Source organism: Pseudophryne corroboree, chromosome 9 (assembly GCF_028390025.1).
Source record: "Pseudophryne corroboree isolate aPseCor3 chromosome 9, aPseCor3.hap2, whole genome shotgun sequence".
Taxonomy (NCBI): Eukaryota; Metazoa; Chordata; class Amphibia; order Anura; family Myobatrachidae; genus Pseudophryne; species Pseudophryne corroboree.
In genome coordinates, this window is record NC_086452.1 from 141,035,883 (window position 1) to 141,059,024 (window position 23,142).

Below are 23,142 nucleotides of genomic sequence, written 5' to 3' on the forward strand. Positions count from 1 at the left end.
ATAAGAAGGAAAGAATGGAAACATTTTTTCAGATCTGGTGGGGGAGGGGGGTTATTGACTCTCTGTCAGGGAATCTTTAACACCAATTGTATAAATGTTTTCACTCCACACAATGGTACAAAACCATACAGCTGCTGAGCAATGCCCTCAGTCATTTAGTGTGTTTCATTGTCGTCTTCTTCCTATTGCCGGCCATGCTGATTTTCATTGATATGTTCTGTGTCATTGTTATGTGCTTTATTTTTGTATCTGTAATGAGCCTGTCCATTGTTTTATACTGTGACAGAAATCACATAGACAGGGTAAGATCTAATACACTTTTATTTCCCCTCAGGCAGGATACAGCTTCATAGTCAGGATTAGCAGGTCAGGTTTACAGGCAGTTCTCACAACAGCAGATAACAGTCCAAATACTGGTAATTACAAATAGTGCATGTTTCAAATGGCTTCTAACATAACCCCACACTCCCACCTATCGCATGGGCACTAACTGCCATCAGGAGCAATGTCTCTGTTCACTGAACACATACTTAAAGGCAAATTACAGGAGCTGTTAATTAATTAGCCTAGCTTCTTTCTGCCAACTGATTGAGACAAAACCTGGACTGGACCCTTCAGTCCTGCTGCTCTGCTAAACCTGGGAAATCCTAATATTCCACATTAACTGCACATGGAACTATGCTGTCCCTGACACAATACTTACTCATGTTCTGGAATATTTCCTTTTCCTTTGTAGTTTTCCATGTACAAAATCTGCATTATTGTGCTATGCTTTTCAATTGCTCCATCCTTAATAAAAAATAAATTTAAAAAGTGTTAAAATAACGAGACTAAATAAAAAAAAAGAATTTCCATGGTAGAATTACGTACTAGCAAAGCAAAAATCTGAAGAAAAAAAATGGTATTAAAGTAGCTATAGGTATAGAAAGGCAATGGGAGACAGGGCTAAATACATTTATGCTGGTTGTACTATAATGTGTCTGGTAGAAAAATGATTCTGAATTTTCTAAAGGGAGCTAAAGAAAAATATAAACTACTATTACTTCTTTACTCTGAAATTACTTTCTTTTCAAGCCAAAGTAATACAGAACTCACATCTGTGGTTTGGTAACTAAATAATTAAGTACCCATGAAAATCCCATGTTACAGTTTAAGGATTGGTAAGGGTAGCTTTACTGATCAAAAATGTAAATTAGAATTTTGCACTATTTAGCACATTTGGGTCCTAGAGTACATTTTTGGATTCCAAAGAGACCCTATAAATAGTGTATTTGGAAGTGATCTGTATTTCATTTTAGATTGATTCTCTTTTTTTTTCTTTTACAGATCCAGTGATTAAGAGAACAGATACTGATTTATATGTATTTACATATTGTAGACCTCTTCTCACTTCTGCATCTGTACAAGACCACCAAAAACACAATACAACTAAACCTTTACAGTCTCTTCCCCATCACCACCCTCCTCAGTATGGCCTGCTCCTTTCAGGCATATGACTTTTATATGCCCTCATACTGCTGCCCACTTTCACAGTATTCCCTTAAATTGTTCAGTTACAGACCATAGCGCAAGTTTCAAAGACATCAGTTTTTTAATCCTTTCTTGATATTAGTATGAAAACTGTATTCATGGTATACTGTACTAGTGGATAAAACTGAGATGCAAAAGGATTTAAGAATTCTAGCTGACAATGAGCTAAATAATCAGGTGCTGGGGCAAGCAGGGCCGTAAAAGTAAGTAAAAAAACCCCAACATGTACATACTGAAATCTCTAGAAGTTATTTGATACTAACACAGGATCTTAAGGTAGAGATTTATTTTATAAACTGTGACAAGATACCACATTTACGGGATATCAAAAAGTCAAACACTTTTTATTACCAGCACAGGCAGGTTACAGCTTCATATTGGAGGCATTTGATATGCCGCCTGTCAGAACCCTGCGCTCACCATACCGACGCTGGAATCCCAACAGCCGGCATACAACAACTATTCTCCCTCTTGGGGGGTCCATGACACCCCTGGAGGGAGAAAAAATAGCATGCACCATGCCCGCAAGGGGCTCTTTAGCGCTCACCCCGCTGCCTGCATGCCGGTGGTCAGGATCCCAGCGCCGGCATGCTGGGCGCCAGGGTCCCAAGCACTGGCATAACATACTATACCTGTTTCATACACCAGTCTTGCAGTTGAGGTTATTAGTCAGTTCTCCAAACAGCATATGTTACAGCAGTACTGGTTCATATCACAGGGTCAGTGGTCACTCTGCCTCTTGAAGAAGCCGCCTGGGGTGCAGAGAAATGCGTTGAGGGTACAGAGAGAAGGGGTCGCCAATACCCTTATTGCCCACAAGAACAAGGCTTTATCCTCACAGCAGCTGATCACAGCATTTGCCGGAAATTGCTCATCTCTAACGAGACTGCACCACTTTTCTCCACTGCACTGGGAACGCCTTACACCCTGCCCTGCCGAGCATTATTTCCACTGTGCTGGGGGTGCAGAACGGCGGACTGGTGCATCTACATTGTGCCGGACGGTGGAGAGCGGCTCTCTGCTTGACTGTGCAGCTGACGGATTGTGCCGCTGATGGAGGTCTCACCCGTGCATAAGGTGATATAGAGCGGCTTTATAGAACACATGAGGTGCAGCAAGGACAATTCTATATACAATGTGAGTAGCAGTTATTATACAACTTTATATTTCTGCACCGTTTATACATCCAGTGGACCTTTAAGTTGATGAACATTTTTCAGCTGTAATCAAACCCGTATTAATTGAGGACATTTATATGCACGGCCGTATAACATTCATCTGTGCTTATATCGTGGGCAATTATTCAAACACGGATAAGATCAAACAGAGGGTCATTCCCACATAAGGTTTTGCGACTGCCTTCTACTGTTTACAATTAGTGTATACTATTGTTTATCTCAGAGGTTTCAGATACCTCAGTTTTATATGATTATTACGCTGTGGTCTAATCAATTTTAATTTGTTATTTGTTTTTAGTTTGTCTAATAAATTGTTTTATAAACTTTTGTGTACATCATTGGCATTAAGCGCTGACCTGGTAATTTTCTGCATTTGTTTTGTTGTTTGAGGAGGCTGGCTACCTCCTCACCAGGTGGCAGCTAATCCCAGGGTGTAAACATACACAGTTCTGCTCAGCGCCACAAAAACCTTTTTTTTCTTTTGCCTGACATTCCCACACCTCCTTCTGGATGCTAGTCACCATCAGAAACCCAATTCTGTGCTCTAAACACATTCTTAAAGGCTGAGTAGTCTAGCTTCTGACTGACAACTGATTGAGGCAACACCTGGCTGGACCCTTCAGTCCTGCTGCTTTTGCTCTGCTAAATCTGTGATATCTAGACATTCCACATTAATTTCATGTGGGATAACGATGTCCCTGCCATAATACATTAATAGTAAGTTTCTTACAGTAAATCACTCTCAATGTCCACGTTTTATATGCAACAGTAGTAGTCCTCATTTAGGAAAGCATCCGCAATAGTATGGTAAGGTACATGCATGTTTTATTTTAACTACATTTATTGCTCTAACATAAGTGTTAAAAAACAACTAATATAAGCATGTAAAAATGTTACTTTAAGCCATTAATACAGGGCCTAATTCAGAAGTGATTGCTGCTACAACATCGATCACACTCTGTAGCCCTTTACACAGCATCTCACTGGTGCAATCGCCTCTGCCTGATTGACAGGCGGTCGCGGGGCTTTCAAACTAAAGCCCTCTCTTTTCCATTTTTTTTAAGCTCAGTTACTTATGGGAGTGCATAAAAAAACAAAGAAATCAGGACCTTGCACTTAGAGAGTACTGGGTTAGAATTAAAGATGAGCGGGTTCGGTTCTCTGAGAACCCTCCCCCCCGAACTTTGAGATCCGAGCCCAGATCCGAGTCAGGCTTGGTTTTGCGCGCCTAACTTGGATCCAAAAATGAGGCAAAATATCATCATCCCGCTGTCGGATCTTGCTGGTTTTGGATTCTATATATAGTCAGGATGGTCGGCGCCATCTTCACTCCAAACTTGGAGAGTGCACTGTAAGGACATGGCCCTTCTGTGCTGTATTCTGTGCTGTGATCAGATAGGCAGGTTAAGGAAGGGAGGCAGGAGGGAGCAGAGGGGTTGCAGCAGTAGAGTTGAGTTAGCCTGGGGAGCTGCTTGTGTAGGTGTGCTGTGACTGTCACTGTGTTAGGGCTCTGCATAGTAGACAGTGCACTGTATATATCATACTGTGGCTGTGTATTGGACCAGGTGTTGTTCTGTCTATAAGGGGCTGTGTCCTGACGTACACTAATGTAATATCCTTTGTGTGTGATCCAAAGCAAAAAATATATTGGTGCGTCACTCTGACTACTAGTACTGCATCTGCCGTACACTACTGCTATATATCTGTGTGTGAACCAGAGCAAAAAATATATTTCTATTGGTGCATCACTCAGTAACGACTACTAGTACTGCCGTACACTACTGCTATATATCTGTGTGTGATCCAGAGCAAAAAATATATTGCTATTGGTGCATTACTCAGTAAATACTCCTAGTACTGCCGTACACCACTGCTATATATCTGTGTGTGATCCAGAGCAAAAAATATATTTCTATTGGTGCATCACTCAGTAACGACTACTAGTACAGCCGTACACTACTGCTATATATCTGTGTGTGATCCAGAGCAAAAAATATATTTCTGTTGGTGTGTCACTCAGACATGACTACCAGTACTGCCGTACACTACTGCTATATATCTGTGTGTGATCCAGAGCAAAAGATATATTTATTTTGGTGCATAATTTATTGATGACTACCAGTACTGCCGTATGCTACTGCTATATATCCGTGTGTGATCCAAAGCAAAAAATATATTTCTATTGGTGCATCACTCAGTGACTACTAGTACTGTGGCTGCAAGGAAAAAAAATATTTTCCAAAGAAACCCGCAGATCCATCAGGAACAAGTTTTGACATCTGGTCTGGACTGAAGGAGCTGCCTACAATTACTGACATGTCTACTGTCACTGTATATGATGCTGTCACCATTGAAGGAATGGATGATGACTATTTCAGTGATAGCATCCAAATAGGCACGTCAGACAGTCCGTTTCAATACTGGCAGAAAAAAAGGCAATTTGGAGGACCATGCACAAACTGGCTTTGTTTTACTTAAGTTGCCCACCCTGCAGTGTGTACTCAGAAAGAGTTTTTAGCACAGCCGGGAACTTTGTCAGCGATCGGTGTAGGAGGTTACTTCCCCAAAATGTGGAAAAGATGATTTTCATCAAAATGAATTACAAATTCCACAAGGAAGACCTTTACCAGCTATTACCTCCTAAAAGTACAGCGGGACCTGTGATTGTGGATTCCAGCGGGGTCGAATTAATAGTCTGTGAAAACGAGGATGTACACACTGATGGGGGTGAGGAAATCAGAGGATGATTATGACATCTTGCTTCTATAGATCCAGTTTGTGCATGGAGAGATCAATTGCTTCCTTTTTGTGGGGGCCCAAACAAACCAATCATTTCAGCCACAGGTGTGGCAGTCCCTATTGCTGAAATAATTGGTTTGTTATAGTGTGCATGTCCTGTTTATCCAACATAAGGGTGGGAGGTCCCAAGGACAATTCCATCTTGCACCTCTTTTCTTTGGATTATTTGCTCTTTGCAGCATTTTTTGGGCATAGTTTGTAAAACTGCCATCCTGTCTGTCATTGCAGTGCCACTCCTAGATGTGCCACGTGTTTATGCTGCCCACTTCTGTTGCTTAGCTTGGTTACCCAGCTTCCTTGGTGCAACCTATTGGCAATATTGTGAGCTGTGAGGTGTTCAAAATAAACTGTAAATGAGTGGAACTGAATGTTATTGAGGTTAATAATACTGTAGGAAAAAAATACCCCCAAATTCTGTTATTTTAGCTATTTTGATAATGTTTTCAAAAAAAATCCAGATCCAAAACCAAAACATGCAAGGGCGGTTTTGCCAAAACCAATCCAAATCCAAAACACGAAGGAGATCCAAATCCAAAACCAAAACACAAAACCCGAAAAATGGGCCGGGTGCACACCCCTAGTTACAACGTTAAATGTAGTGTGAGCTTTTGTGGTGCTTCAAGTGACATGCACACGGGCAAATGTGCCTACTTAAACATTTTGTGCCTAATTTTGAGTTAGGACCAAGGCAATAAAAAAGCAAGCACATTTTTTTAAGCAAGGAAAATACAGGCTTGCTTTTGCATTTTGCCCACAAATGCTGGACAGCTTTATTTCTACACTGCAATTAGGTTAAGGTTTGGACACTTTTCAAAGAGTCCGGTAACGAGTAGCAGTAATCCAGTGAAACTGTTAGAACAAACAAACAAACAAACAAACAAACAAACTACGGTAAAGACCCCAAACCTTGAGTCACTAAGCGTGAATGAGGAAATGTAGTGTCTCACAGCCTGCTTCAATGTAAAGGATTCAACGGTAGGTGACCAAAAATAATCTTTTCTCTTTAGTAAGGCTGGTGGGACACTGGACACTGGACCATGGGACGTTCAACAGCCACCCCTAGAGGAGGGAATGCTCAGGCTGCCTGACCAGAGAACTGTACGGCCAAAGTATGTGTCACCTGAAGTAAAAGCATGAAAACCATGAAAATGAATAAACGTGTGGACAGAGGACCAGGTGACTACATGACAGACCTGTTCTGCTGAAGCTCCATGTAGCACCACCCAGGATGTTGCCACCGACTTAGTGAAAAGCGCTGACAGCCAGTCTGGTGCCAGTCATACACCGGAATAGGCTCGAGTGACGACTGAGCAGATTAAACATGCAATGGTCTGCTTTGAAGCCAGCCAACCACATTTATGTGCATCATAAAGTACAAGCAAAGAATCTGTATGCCGGACAGCAGAAGTATTGTCCAAGTAAATCTGCAAAGCTCTAATCTTCTAGAAGAGCCAGATCATTCCAGTATCAGGAAGTAGCTGAAAGAGGAAAAACAGGAAAGACAATTTTCTTGTTTAAGTTAAAAGCTGAAACAACTTTCGGCTGGAACATAGGAACCGTACAGAGAACCACTCTATCGTCATGGAATATGAGAAACAGCGACTTGCAGGACAAAGCCCATAACTTAGAAATATGCTGAGGCAATAGCCATAAGGAAGACCAGCTTCCAAGTAATGAACTGAAGATTTGCTGACTTCAAAAGTTCCAAAGGAGCCTGTTTGAGATCTGATAGGACCAGATTAAGATCCTATGGTGCTATCGGCAGATAAAAAAGGTTGGTGAATCCACACCACACCCTGTAAAAAGGTTCAGACCACTGGAAGGAGGGCAAACTCCTTTGGAAGTAAATTGACAGGGCTGATATCTGGATTTTTAAAGAACAACATTTTAAACCAATATCGAAACTTCCCTAAAGGACAGCCAAAAAACTTGAAAGAAAAAACATGAATGTATGAACATGGTCTGTTCACATCACAAGATGTAGATCTGTCACACTCTGTGATAATTGCATGATGAAACTAGTATCTGGGTTTGTAGCTTAGTGCAAACTACCAAGAGAAAGAAGCCTTTTAGCTTTTAAAAGCTAGGTCACAAAAGCCACACCTTTAAACCAACCATAGCCATTTCAGAGTCACTAGGATCACTGTCACTTGTTGGTCTTTGATGCGGTTGAGAACCCAAGGCAACATTAGGGTCAGAGAAAACAGATATTCTAGATTAAAGTTCCACAGGACTGTCATGGCATCCATTGTGAAAGCCAGCGGATCCCTGGATCTTGCACAAAAGTGCTGAAGTTTGTAATTGTGCCAAGAGGCCATGAGATCTATCTACAGAAGGCTTCCAAACCAACTTTGGGAAGACCACCAGATTGACCGACCACTCCCCTTGGTGAAACATGGTTCTGCTTCCCAATTTTCCACACCTGCGAGGAATACAGCTGATAACATGGAATAGGAGTTTCCTCACAGGTTAGTGTTCAGGCAGCCTCTATCATCGCTACCTAGCTCTTTGTGCCTCCTTGATGATTTATATCTGCCTCCGCCTTGACGTTGTCCAACTAAGGCCCTCATTCAGCTTCAGATGCACATGTCCAAAAATCGCAAACAGGTGATTTCTGGACATCTCCACATGTGCTGTGGCCACACAGAGCCTGCACGAACTTTCAGATTGTGATCACATCCCAGAAGTATGTGATCACAACTATGATTGACAAGGGCAGGTGTCAGAGTGTCGGCGATGTGGCATTAGGGGGGAGTGGTCCGAACAATGCAAGCGTTGGAAGAAAGAAGATGCTTATGCACCATATGCAACTGAGGATCTTTGAAAAACATTCCAAGTAAGAGGAAACCTTTTCAAAGCTGGATGCTGAATGCTTCATGGTATGGACCTAAGGAATCATGCATTAAGCAAACTAGCACACCTGCTGCCTTAGCGTGATCCTCGCACTGAAGTTCAAGAAGCTTCACGAAGTTGGAGCCTGTGCCCATGCTGGATCCACAAGGGCAGATACAGCAGCCACAGATGCCTGCACTACACCAGACCCAGGTCAACAGTCCACGCACAACTCCCCAGAGTCAACCTCTCCACATTGTAACTGAATATTACACTGGGCGCAGGTAAAATACAAACCCATAATAGTGCCTTTGCATATTTGGCTTTGTCCATCATAATCCCTATGGGACCTCGCTAAGTATATTACCACAACATACAGGTCACTGAGCAACTGCAGAATACTTACAGAATAGTAAAGGCAATAACAGTATAATGAGATTACTCAGCCTTCAAGAGGCAGTTGCAGAGAAGAGGAGCAGGGCTGAACTGATGCCAGGACACAGGGCGCTGAGCATACAGACCTAGGAAGAGAGCTTCTAGTTTCACTTCTCTCTTTCTATGCAGTCAGGCAGAGTATACCAACTGCTGTTTACAGCACAGTGGAGACCAGTAGGGTCAGACTCCACCCGCCCGCACTGTGGCTTCTTTCTCCCTTGTGAAGTGCTTTTCTCTCCCCTTGAGGAGGAAAACACTTAGATCAGCCCACACTGACAGCCTGTAGATGGCATGCTTTCTCATTTGGCGCTGCCCCTAAAAATCCCAGAGAGATAGCGTTGCCATCCAGGACAGCACTGGCTGCCTGTCACCCTCTAACAGGGTGCTGGCACACCCTATTCCTAGGACAGGCGGTCTTTGCATCAGCACTCCCCCCTCCCCTCACCGCTCCTGCCAGCAAGCAAGCTATTCTTCCGCCAAAGAGAAAACTCCCTGTAGCTGCTGCACAGAGGCTGTGCACAGGCCTGAATAGAAAGTTAAAAAAAATTACAAATAAAAGTACAAATTGACTAACTACAAGGACGACTGCACAGCAGCCTTATAATCTGTGCCATACTCCTAAGGCACCAAAACAACAACTTGCAGGATTGCAGGGGAGAGAGGAGCTTAGATTTAAAGTTACAGTTTAAGTGTCAAACTCCATCCCAACCTGCAATCCCATGGTCCACTGTCCCACCGGTTTTGCTGAAAGAGAAAATAAGAATGAGTGTTCCCATTATGAAATATACAATGATTGCCCTCATTATTGAATACAATTTATTAAAATGATCTGCCCTTGTAGACTAATATTTGTAAAATGCTGTACAGTTCCCTGATATTTTTTGGGCTTCCCCCTAGGAGACTGGACCCAATACTGAGTAGACTGGGTTTTTAGAAAATGGGCAGGAGGGAACATTTAAAAAAAAGAAAATTAAATAAAATGAGCCTTGTGAGATGGCATTTGCTGGCACGTCGCCAGAGCCAACCCTAGGCATAGGCAAACTAGGAAAATGCCTAGGGCATTTGGAATGCGTAGGGGCACAAGCAGCTTCTGTTGATTAAAATGATATGTAGCATGCCTATATTCTGTGTGTGACTGTGGCTCTATCTGCATACGAAATACATTACTAATGTGCGGCATACTGTATGTGTAAGGGGCATTATGTGTATTATTTAACATATAAGGGCATATTTAATGTGTGGCATATGTGTAAGGGACATTATGTGTATAAGGGCATCAATAATGTGTGCCATATGTGTAAGGGGCATTACTGTGTGGTACTATGTGTATTATGTGTATAAAGGCATTACTAATGTGTGGCATTATGTGTATAAGGTGTACTACTTTGTGGTGTAACTTATAGAAAGGGCATTACTGTGTGGTCTAATGTGAATAAAGAGCAATATGGTGTGGTGTTATGTGAATAAGGGGCACTACTGTGAGGACTAACGTGGTATTACTGTGTGATGAAACGTGAATAAGAGACACTATTGCATTATATAATAAAGATGCAGTACTGTGTCACGTAATTTCAACTGGCGATATTATTGTGTGGCCATGCACAAGCAGCAAGAACCCACCCCATTTTGGGCTGCACACCGAATGTGCATACTGTTCCTACTTAAAATATAGAGGGTAGGAGCACCAAAATGAGGACTACTATGGCTGAGGGGTGATGGTGCTGGGAAAGGGGTACAGGGTCAGAGGTGGAACTAGTGCCTGTGCTAGGGGGAATCAGCCAAAATCTTGCTTAGGGCATCAAATTGGTTAGGGCCGGCTCTGCCCGCTGCACTGGGTATAGAACACTTTATCAGACACTCAATAGCCAAACTGCAAAATAAAGCCAGATGTAAAATCTACTACATGTGTTAAAGAGGTTTGCAAACCACGACACATTGAATGATGTTTAAGTTTCAACATATTTAATACTGCTGTTTGGCTCTGAAAACTGTATCCAATGTGTGGTAGTTTACAAAACATACGATTTAGTAAATTTCTCATTTAAAATGAATATGAGCAAATTATCAAATTATCCACTAGCAAAAATACAATGCAATATTTGTTTATTGACCTTGACATAAATGAAATAATTATTTTGATTATTATTCCACGTTGTCTCTATCAGTAAATGAAAGTTCACTTTCAAGGAATCAAATCAAGTAAAGTATATTATCTGTATCATTTTTCAGCATATGAGATTCCTTACAGCTACATTGTCTTGCATCTTTTATTGAGTTGAATGCTGGGTGTGAACAAGCTGCGAGCAACAGGTGACCTTGTCTAAGCTACTGTATTCAATAAATCGTTATAAAAATATATTAAATTCAGACTTCGACATGTAGCAAGTACACAAATGTTCTAAACGCAGCCCTCAGCATAGCCACACAGTGCATGCTGATGCATGTGATAAAATTATGTGAATGCAATTAGTAAATTGAGCTTGACAAATACACGCAAACCTTCAATTTAATTAAAGAACTTGTGCTTCTAGTGTCCTTTGCTTGTTTTTGATGTGCATACTTTTATTTTTAGACTGGATTTGGAATTTCTTAAGATGTGCTGGTTCAGGACTATAATAGATACATAACATTACTATAAAATGCTATTACTAATTATAACAACCGGTGCTTGTTAACAAAATGTAACCAAAAGTCAAATGTTTTATTGTTTTATTCCTTTTGATACACCACAGTTAACAGCAATACTGTACATGTTGTTTCTTAGCAGCTGTTTATTATTTTTAAGCACATATGATGCAACTTTGGTTAGTTTGAATTTGATCAATCATTGTATTATATGCTGGTTCATTATATTTCAGGAAAATTGTAACAAGCTGAATTGAATTTAAGTGGATATGGTGGAAAACAAGTTACATTAAGTGAATGTTTATCAAGATAATTCTTAAGCCTGTGCCAACTCTAGAATCTATTGCATACCTCCCAACATGACCCTCTCCAGGAGGGACACAGTGCTCTGTTACTGGACTTCCCTCTTAAAATATGATTGTCGACACCTGTGTTGAACAGGTTAATGGATAAGAAAGGTGTTTCTGCACAGATGATGGCAATCATAAATTAAGAAGGAGGTCACGTTGGGAGGTATGTATTTGTTTGGCATTGATACCAGTTTACATAGATCAGTACTACTTTATTGTGCATATGTCACTGTATGTGTTCCTCCTATATTTCCCAGGGCTTTCTCAAACTAAGTAAGCCTTAAAAGAAAAATATTGCTTTAACCTCCATGGCCCCCTCCTCTCCCCTTCTCTCCATGGTGCAGATTTATTAAGACTGGATAAGAGACAAGTGGAAGGTGATAACACACCAGTCAATCAGTCAAGTTATAGGCTGGTTTGAAAAATGACAGGAGCTGACTGGCTGGTGTGTTATCACCTTCCACTTTATCACTTCTCCAGGCTTAATACATCTGCCCCCAAAACCATTATCAACAATACCCCCTGCTCTGTCCTGTAAGTATACCATCTGTGGCATCTTTGACTGCACCCACTCCTTTACTCTCCAATTTCAGTCCCTCTCCCTGCCATTTCCACCTTCACAAAATCTCCTGGATCAGTCTCATTGGAAGCAACTAAAGTTTTCATCCACTCTCTAGTTATCTCTCACGGACAACTGAAACCTACTCCTTTTTAGTCTCTTTCTCTCTCCCCAATATCTTCGAGGCCATTTTCACAAATGATGTCCATCTTATTTTTCTCTCTCACTACTCTAATTCTACTAATCCTCTCTGCCAGCCGCTATTGTGCCAACCCATTCTCTACAGCAATGGTTCTCAAACTGTGGTCCTGATTCGACAGTGGTTCACAACCACCTTGTCATGGGTTGACAGGATGACTTCACAACTAATGTTATCTATCTATCTATCTATCTATCTATAAATGGACATATGTGTGTATGTTCCAGCATAAGTGTGGAATGCCAGGAGCAATTTACACCAAACTTGGTACACATATGACATCTGGGAAAAAATACTGTGGGTGTAAGACACCCCTAGCACCCATAGGGGTGGGGGTGGGAAGAGGGCGACATATAAAAATCCAGAGTTCTCGACATAACTCTGGAATGCCTGAAGCAATTTACACCAAACTTGGTACACATGAGACTTACAATCTGTAAACAAATACTGTCGGGGTAAGACACATCTAGCAACCCTAGAGGTGGGGGTGGGGGTGGGAAGAGGGTGACATGAAAAAATCCACAGTTTTTGGCATAACCCTGGGATGCCTGGAGCAATTTACACCAAACCTGGTACACATATGACTTATTATCTGGAAAAAAATACTGTGGGGGTAAGACACCCATAGCACCCCTAGGGGTGGGGGTGGGAAGAGGATGACATGTAAAAGTCCAGAGTTTTAGCATAACTCTGGAATGCCTGGAGCAATTTACACAGAGGCACACATGGGTAGAGGTAGAGGCACCCATGTGTAAGGGCAGGGGCACCCATGGGTAGGGGCAGAGGCACACACATGTAGGGGCAGAGGCACCCATGTGTAAGAGCAGAGGCACCCATGGGTAGGGGCAGAGGCACACATGGGTAAGGGTAGAGGCACCCACAGGTAAGGAAAGAGCCACACATGGGTAGGGGCATATGCATATGGGTAGGAGCAGAGGCACCTATGGGTAAGGGAAGATGCATACACGGGTAATGTCAGAGGCACATAAGGGTGGGGGCAGAGACATACTTCAGTTTTGAAGCTAAGCAAAGAGACCAAGGGCCCTTTGACATAAAGTCAGCCTGCAAATCTAACATATTTAACATACAGCGGGTGGATATTGGCCTGTCATCCCAGCATTTACAGCACTGAGCAGGGCAGCATCAGAGGCGGGATGGGGCAGAGAAGGAGGCGGATTATCCTCCTCAGCACCAGCATTTTGCCAGCATCAATCCGGGAAAGCCCAGAGGTGTGGCTTGACAAAGATTGGCATTATTCTTTAAATTCCGTAGCAAAGCACGGGTATTCAGCTAGTTATTTATAAATCTGGTACCCTTTAGATATCATCCATTTGAATTCTCTGCCAATCTACATATTTACAAGAATTAGAAGAGGTCTCTTTTCCCTTCAAGACTTTATATTTGAACATTGATAATGTTGAACCTCCATATTTAATTGTTCATGTGAGATTTTATTCTTTGAACATTGACTTTGTTGAATATTTACAGTATTTGGGCATGTTTTCATTTTTTCACCGATATATTTAATATTTTAGTGCAAATTAGATTTTTATTGCATAACACAGATCAATACATATAACAACAGTATTTTGTACTAACAGCAGAAACAGATAGGAAAAGAGAAGCAGGCCTGGACCGTGCATGACAGTCTATGGGCTAACAGATATACAGCACAGTTATATAAACCTTAGAAAACAACTATCCCAATAAAAAAGCATGAATATACATGAATATACACAGACCCGTCTTTTACGAGAAATAAAAATAAAAAGTACAAAATTGAACAAGAAGAAATCAAGAATAGAAAGAGAGAGAAACGGAAGAAAGAAAAGAAAAATCCTGATCCAAAACTTACAAGCAAGAGGGAGAGAGGAAAGACAAAAAAGAGGGAAAGCAATCTATGTGGTAGAATCTAGGATATGGAATGCCCTGTTAGGGATACTCAGGGGGATTGGCGGCAGTTATTAGTGAGGATCTCCCGATTTTACAGAAGAGTCTTTAAATGTCATCCACCGGAACCAAGTATCTCTAAAACGGTCGTAACTATTGTCTATAGAGGACATGACATCGTCCATGTCCATATAAAGATCAATCCTATGAAACCAGTCCAGCACTGTTGGAGGAGAGGGTGAGCACCAAAAAACAGGGACAACCGCCTTCGCCGCATTATTTAGGCAGCATAGCAAGGAGTGCTTATAGCTAGAGATAGAACCAGAAGAGAGGTGAAAAAGCCCAAACAGCGGATCATCAGGAACATCCCCTCCTGTTATTATAGCTGACAGGGAAAGGACTTCCTTCCAGAAGGGTTGAATAGCGGGACAGAGCCACCAAATATGGAACGAGTGACCGACATCATTAGAGCAGCGCCAACAGATGTTACGGATACCCAAACCCATTTTGGAGAGGGTATCAGGGCATCTATACCCCCTGAAGATTAGCTTATATTGAGTCCCAATAACTAACGTGCTAGCAGAGCAGGCGTGTGTCAATTTAAAAATCTTGTTCCACTGGTCATCGTCTAGGTCAGCACCCATTTCTTTATTCCACACCGGGGTAAAAGGCGGGAGGGGTATACTAGAATCTGTAAGTAGAATGGTATAGATCTTGGAGATGGAATGGGCAGGGATCTCTGAGCTGGCACATAATTGTTCAAAAGGTGTCAAAACAGAGTACCAAGATCTTAAGGGGCCTAACAATTGCAGAAAGTGACGAACCCGTAGGTAACGCCAAAAGTCTACCTGAGTCAGTCCCCACCTAGTCCACAGGTTGGAGAAAGAGACAATGCCGTCCCCACTCACCAGCTGTCCAACATGGTAAAGGCCCCTGGCGTACCAGAAACAGAAAGCCGTTAAATTCAAGCCCGGGAAGAAACGGGGGTTAAGCAAAAAGGAGAGATAGGAGGATTGTAAGGAGGAGACCGATGGCAGTTTCCTGACCTTTTTCAAACACAACAGGGTTGGGTCAATAGTGGGATGTGGGGGGCTAGGGAGGGTGGGGAGCCATGGGGCAATATCCAGAGTCCACTGTTGGGCGAATCCGGTCTGGACCATTCCACGATCCTGCTCAAGTAACAAGCATGGTAGTATCCATGGATGTTTGGTAGACCGATCCCGCCTTTATTTTTCTGTCTGAACATCAGGCTGAGCCTCAGTCGCGGGCGCTTCCCTCCCCAAAGGAAGTCCCTAAATAAGGATTGGATATCCTGAAACCACTTTAGAGGTATTTTGATAGGGAGAGTCTGTAGTAAATAGAAAATCTTGGGAAGAGAATTCATTTTGAGAATTCCCATTCTCCCAAACCAAGAAAACGGTCTTGACTTCCATGATTGGAGGTCAGAATGTAGCCTAGCCAATAATGGGGCAAAATTAAAATCGAAGATGCATGAGAGGTCTCTAGGAAGAGTAACCCCTAGGTATTTGAGGCGGGAGGTGTCCCATGAGAAAAGGAACTTCGTTTTAAGCCCCACCACCATTGCAGGCGGGGACGTGATATTTAAGGCAAATGACTTGGAATAATTTACTTTAAAGTTTGTGAGGTCCCCGAAAACTTTAAACTCCTCCATCAAGTTTGGAAGGGAAATCACGGGGTTCGTAAGGGTGGCCAGTAGATCATCGGCGAGCAGGGCAAGTTTGTGCTCAACACCATCCACCTCGATACCGGTAATGTTAGGATTAAGCCTGATTACCGTTGCAAGGGCCTCCATACAAAGAATGAATATTAGGGGTGATAGTGGGCACCCCTGGCGGGTACCATTATGGATGTTGAAGGAGTGTGATAAAGAGCCATTAATCCTAATCCTAGCCATCGGGAAAGTGTATAAAGCTAGGATACATTGATGGCACAAAGGACCCAGTCCCATGTGACCAAGCAAACCAGCCATGAAACCCCAGTCGACCCTGTCAAAGGCCTTCTCAGCGTCAGTAGATAACAAAATAGCTGGAGAGGGCGAGGAGGACATGTGGTGAATGAGAGTTATTATCTTAGTGGTGTTGTCCTTTGCCTCGCAGCCAGGGACAAAACCCACCTGGTCAGGATGTATGAGAGATAACAAAAGGTGTTTTAGTCTATTCGCAAGAAGTTTTGCATAGAGGTTAATGTCAGTGTTGAGGGAAATAGGCCGGTAGCTAGGGCACAGGAAGGGGTCCTTGCCAGGTTTGGGGATGACAGTGATATGGGCTTCCAGAGATTGGCGAGAAAAAGACGTCTTATCTGAAACAGTATTGCAGGCCTCTAGTAATAAGGGGAGCAGTCTGTCTCTGAAGGTTTTATAATAGGTAATCGTGAAGCTGTCAGGGTCCGGGCTCTTCCCGGATGGGGTAGATTTGAGGGCCTCCTCAAGTTCCAGAGAGGAAAAGGGTCTCTCAAGCGCCTCGCAAGCATCAGACGCGAGTCTGGGAAAACCGATCTTCGTAAGGTAAGAGTGGACAGCTACCCGGCTTAAGTCAGAATTCGAGAGGTCCACAGGGGAAGGCAGATTGTATAGTGAGGAGTAATAGGAACAGAACGTCACAGCTATCTCATCTGTATTGTGCACAATGGAGCCTTGGTCGGTCTTAATGGAGGAAATGTAGGAAAGAGCCCTCTGAAAGTGCAAGGCCCTGGCCAATATCTTGCCAGGTTTGTTCCCCCATCTATAATATCTGTTGCGACATTTCCAAAAATCGAGTTTTACTTTATCTAGGAGCAGTTTGTTGAGCGACGAACGAGCCGTCACGAGATCCGCGTAGACGTCGGGTGAGATGGAATTTTTATGAGAGGTTTCCAAGAGTTTATTTTTTTGTAGAAGACCATCAATCTGACGGGATCAGTACGTAATCCCGCTGGACGGGATCCCGGCGGTCGAAATACCGACGCCGGAATCCCAACCACACAATCCTGACAGGGGTGGCGAGCGGAACACAGCCCCTTGCGCCTCGCTTCGCTCGCCACGCTGCGGGCATGGTGCCTCGCAACGCTCGGCACACTATTATATTCTCCCTCTATGGGTGTCGTGGACACCCACGGAGGGTGAATATGTCGGGATTGTGGCGGTCGGGATTCCGGCGTCGGTATTTCGACCGCCGGGAACCCGTCCAGCGGGATGTTGACCGCATCCCAATCTGACCCTGTCTCTGTTTCTTAAGATAGGACCCCAGTTGAATACATTTGCCACGCACCACGCATTTGTGGGCTTCCCAGATAGTAAGGATAGAGACCTCAGGGGAGACGTTGGTTTCAACATACAGGTCTATGGTATCTTCTATTTGTGATTTGCAGTAAGAATCATAAAGGAGAGACTCATTGAATCGCCAAGATCGGAAAGAGGGACCAGAGGGGCCAAACATCAGATCAAGCCTGATGGGCGCGTGGTCCGACCAAATCGTCGGGCCTATGGATGCATCGCGTACGAACTGAAGGTGGCTATGATCTATCAGAATATAATCAATCCTCGAGTAGGAACGATGAGGGACAGAATAATGCGTAAAATCTCGGTAAGTTGGATGGAGTATTCTCCAAACGTCGGACAGCTGGTGAGTGTGCGACAGGCGCCTCAATCGTCTCGACCGACTGGTCAAAATGGAGGAGGAACCAGAGGAGACGTCAAGTTGGGGGGTCAAGTGCCCAATTAAAATCCCTCCCCACTATCAGAACACCCTGTTTAAGTAAGTTGATCCCATCAAAAACCCGTTCCAAAAACAGCAGCTGTCCCGTATTAGGGGCATAAATATTTACAATGGTAAAAGTAGTGTTGAATATAGTGCAAATCAATAAAAGGCATCTTCCCTTCTCCAAACAGTGGACTGCACTTACAGAAACGGGCAAGTGAGCAGCGAACAGTGTCACCACCCCATTAGACTTAGATAGAGGGTAGTTACTGTAGTAGGTGGAATTAAAAAGTCTATTTTTAAGTTGAGGCGGGGATGGGGAGTGGCGAAAGTGCGTCTCCTGGACAAGTACTATATCTGTCAGCTTGGAAGGAGTGAGAGCCTGGGACCTTTTTTCGGGGACGTTGAGACCCCTTGCATTATGTGAAATTAATATAAATGTAGAGGCCATAGGTGCAGTTTAGTGACAAAATCGAGCAATGGTAGGGATCGGACCAGGAGGACAGACAGGGAAAGAGGGGTAAGAGGCCAGGAGGAGATGCGGGGGGAAAAACAGACAGACTGAGAGAAAGAGAAAACACAGAATAATAGAACCAAAAAAGAAACGGTTTAGCCTTGAAGTCAATGTGAGAAAAAAACCGCCTCCGGACAAAAAAGGAAACTGTAAAGTTCCCATGTCTTAGAGATCCAAAACTAGGCAGTGGAGGGCACACTACGGGAACGTGCACCGCGACCCACTCAACAGTTGGTAGCTAAACATAAAAAATAAAACAGTAATTTAGTGAATAACAATAGAAGTAAACAAATAATCTCACTGAAGGAAGGGAGTAACAGAGCATAAGGAAAGTAGAAACTATATGGAACAACATAGCAACAGGCACAAAGGAAGAAACATCTCATGGAGATATAAAGGCCAGTCCATTGGTAGGTTGACTTCCTTAGCAGGATCTGTGAGGAAGCCTTGTAATGGGCGAACTAGCCTGTGTGTAAGAACAAGGGTAAAATGAGGAGAAGCCAGAGTCCATCAAGTGGGATCATAGGCCCTAGTGGAATCCTCAGTGGAGGACTTCTTTTTAGCGTGTGAAACCTGTTGCCATCTTGGTTTATTAGCAGAGGAAGAGGCAGGAGGAGCCGGATCAGGCAAATGGAATGCCGGCCAATCAGGAAGGGCAATGTCCTCCAAACCGTTGGGGTGTGAAGAGACAGAAACTTGCCAGCATGCATGACTTGGATGGAAAATGGAAAGCTCCATCTGTATTTCAAATTAGCTTTGCGTAACACTTCCATCATTCCATCAGGGACTTCACCTGTCTCCTCTGCTGAAGAGTTCTCCATGAAAGGTCCTAAAATATCTGTATTCAAGCACCATTGAACTCAACTCCCTCCAACTCCTGAACCTTGCGGATGATCGCCTCCCTTTGCAAGACGTAGTGGAGCCTGCATATGACATCCCTCTAACGCAGATCCTTTAGGTCGGAGTGTCCGATGAGCCCGGTCAAACATAATGGAATCATTAGGGTCAAGACTCAGAAGTTCTCAGAATATTTTATTAAGAGCATCGATGAGACCCGTCGGGGGAACTGATTCAGGGAGACCACGGTCACAGATGTTGTTCCGATGTCCCCTGTTGTCCAAATTTTCTAGTTTACTTTGGATAGCCGACAAGTCCGAAGCCTGTTGAGAAATTACTTTGTGGAGATGCGCGATTTGGTCATCCATGGACTCCTTCTCCTCTTTTAATACCACCGCTCTGGACCCCAAGTTTTTAATATCTGATTGTACTGAGGTGATCTGGGTCTGAAGCGAATCCTGCAGGCGAGACTCGAATGCCTGCATATCTTGCTTGGTGGGCAAAGAGCGGATGTGTGTCAGGACTTCTCCAATTTCACTGCGTAGTTGGGACATTTGAGTCTGAAGTTCCCCAGAAGGACTAGAGTGAGCCATAACGGGTGAGGGAGGCGTGTCGGTTTCCAAGGCGGAAGAAGAAGAGTCTCGGAATTGTGTGGCAGGGAGAAATGAGCGGAGGGTAGATCTAGGATGAACTACACATTTAGGACCCTTCCCTTGTGAACTCCTCCTGCCCCTACCCATTAGAAGAGCAGAGAGGGCGAAGACATGCTGTTATTCATCACTAAAACTTATATGAGGGGTCGATGAACATAGTCCCCTGTCAGTGACTCGGCATAGCGATCAGGACAGTGTCATATGGAGGGCATTAAACTTGGGGTGTCTCCACCCAGCGAACAGCAGACAAGGCACACCAGGATATAAAAGTCACACTAAAGCAAGGGGCGGTCCAGAGGGATGGGTCAGAGGGGGTTCCATTAGTGTGTTGGGGTCAGGTCTTAGGGCACCCCCGAGTCAGTATAGGAACCCTAGACCTGGGAAAAGAGCAGCCAAATGTACACTGGAAGGAGCAGACAGGAGCAAGGTGAGCAAGGTGCAACTTGGGGGAAGCAGGTGACCTTAGAAAAAATTGTGGCTAGGAATCCCTCACTGTAGCACCAGGTCCAGTCCGCAGTAATGCTAATTCCCTCAGGAAGTGTAGGGGAGAGATGAAAGCACAATAATTCCAGGAGGGGGGTCAATAAGCCACCACATAGCAACCCCCTATACTGTGTGGAAGCTCCAGTGGGTGGATGTAGAGCCCACCTGTCCAGTATACACTAGGGAGGCACAGTTAAGATGGACACGCGCCGCTGCCACAGAGAGGGGCCCCAGGAGAGTAGAGGATTGGATGTGTACCTGGAGGCTCGAGACAGCATCTCTGAGAAGGTGGTGTGCATCCGGTCCCAGCGCAGCCCCTCCAGCAACAACCTGCAGACATGGCCCGAGACGGCAGGTGAAAGACCCCCTAGCCGCGCGGGCAAGCGGCGGCTACCACGGGTGTCCCGGCAGGGGTCATAGGCAGGCCGCGTGAAGGAGGGCACAGTCCGGAGAGCAGGAGCGCAGCGGCCTGCATCACGCCAATCGGGGCCGGAGGACCGGGACTCGGTAAGGAATTTAGTCCCCGGCTTGTGGGAGAAGGGTGGGCCGCAACCTGCAGAGAGGCAGGAGGCCTCTCCCGGATCCAGGAGCCTTCACCCCGGCAGCACAGTCAGAGCAGCGGGACAATAAGGTGCTGACAGGGCGGGTTTGGGTGCAGCAGGAAGGCTTATATCGGCCCAAAAAACCTTTCCTAACAGGATCTCCTGCAAGGATCGTCTGGTCACGATAGCTGCCAAGCCACACCCCATCCATATTTAATATTTTATGTTTGTAACCAATCATTTTCACGAGTATATTTGCGCTTCAAGGTGTTCTCTTTCTATTGTATGTATCTACAGTAAGTATGATTTTTGGCAATATTTATCATTTTATGGTTTTTATCTGATTGTGCAAGGCTTCTCCCATGCTTCACTGCTCTAGTATTCAGGGCCTCAGACAAGACCTAAAAAGTAATTTCTCATTAGAGCTGATGCATCCTAATCTTCAATCTTTTTTCTGGCATACCCCACACCTTAGCTCTTTGTATTGCTCTTCATGTTTACTAGGTCTCTTTTAGAATGTAAGCTCTCAAGAACTGTGCCCACTTTCCTTGTGTTGTACTGCTGACACTTTCCACTTTTCTCCTTGTCTACTTGGGATGTGCCTGCAGCCTAGTTTTCAGCCTCTGTCCTCAGCATTCATAGCAGTACCTCTGGCACTCACTCTCATGGGCACAGAACTACTTCACTCTTTTAGCCTCCCTGTTCTGCAACAACACTTTTTCTTACTTATGCTCAATATTCTCCGCTCACTGTGTAATCTATAGTTATTCCACCATACTGTGTACCATGTAAATAGCAGAAGTCTATTCCCTTGTAAACTTTTTTTTTTAGGTTGTGTGATTGTTTATTGTGTAATCTTGAATTTTGTAGCTTTTTGAAACCCCCAACTGAATGCAATGACTACATTATGCTACCTAGGGCTCTGGGTGGCATTATAGTCTTGTCAGATGCAACTATACAGTAAAGGACAAAATCAGTCCGTCTAAAGAGACTGATGGAGAGAATATACTGTACACTGTAAATATCCAATTTGTTTATCCACTATCTGTTGTGCTACAGCTGAAAATTAGACAAACAAATTTGAAAATGGTTCTTTTCATACAGTTTCAGTTACTTTGTATTTTATTTTGTATATCTCTATATTTTACTGTTTTATTATATTTTATAGGAAAAATGCAACTTTCACAAATATTACCAGTGAAGGCATTATTCTCTCTTGAGCATTTTATTACGACATTATATTGTGTATAAATGATATAGTAATACAACTTTAGCATTTACTAATACACTGTTAAGCTGCTGTGAGGCATAAATATATATAGTGGTAAAACAATTACAAGGACACATTTAAAACACATTTACAATTAATAAATGTTTTAAAAAATATTTCTAACCTAAAAAAAACAATTACAACGTTTTTACCCCTAAAAATAGTCTACATACATGTATGTGTAAAAGCACATTACACTAACCTATATTAGCTAAAATGTACCCCCTAATTAGTGAACCCACTTATACATACATTTCCAAAAAACAAATATTATATTTCAGAATTAACTTTTGTTAAGACCCCCCCACAAACATAAATGTTTTTTAAACAGTTTACTTAAACATATATTAACAAAATCAAAACAAATAAACAATGAAAAGAAAACAATAAACCAGAAAATAATGTCCAACAATAAAAAAATTATTGACAGGCTTAAGTGCCTCGACCTCTCCCTGCCCCTTTTGGGTCACCCCCTAGTGCGCAGTCACTACATCTTGGAGGATGGGTGTCACTGGTGAGGCAGTATGCAGAATGGTCTGGAGGGAGCTGGCCATTGAGGTTGATGGCCATTCCCACAGACTTCTTTGGGCTGCCATCTCCCTCTGTAGAGCCACAAATGCCTGCATTTGTTACCATATGGCCTGTGTCTGCTCCTGTATCACCTGCAGATGTTCCAGAGCCACCTTCAACCACTCCTGTGTGGCCTGGACTTGGTCATAGGAAACATGTGTTAGGTCTTGCAGGCAACTGT

The 23,142-nt window shown here is 43.5% G+C and overlaps 1 long non-coding RNA gene across 1 annotated transcript; it reads right to left on the bottom strand.

The window, feature by feature from the left end:
- Positions 1–327: 327 nt before the first annotated feature.
- On the bottom strand, positions 328–21,331 carry LOC134957728 (uncharacterized). The gene is made up of 3 exons (XR_010186722.1): positions 20,838–21,331; positions 704–789; positions 328–413 (listed from the first exon to the last, which is right to left on the bottom strand). It is a non-coding gene; the product is annotated as an uncharacterized LOC134957728 (long non-coding RNA).
- Between the last annotated feature and the right edge of the window lie 1,811 nt (positions 21,332–23,142).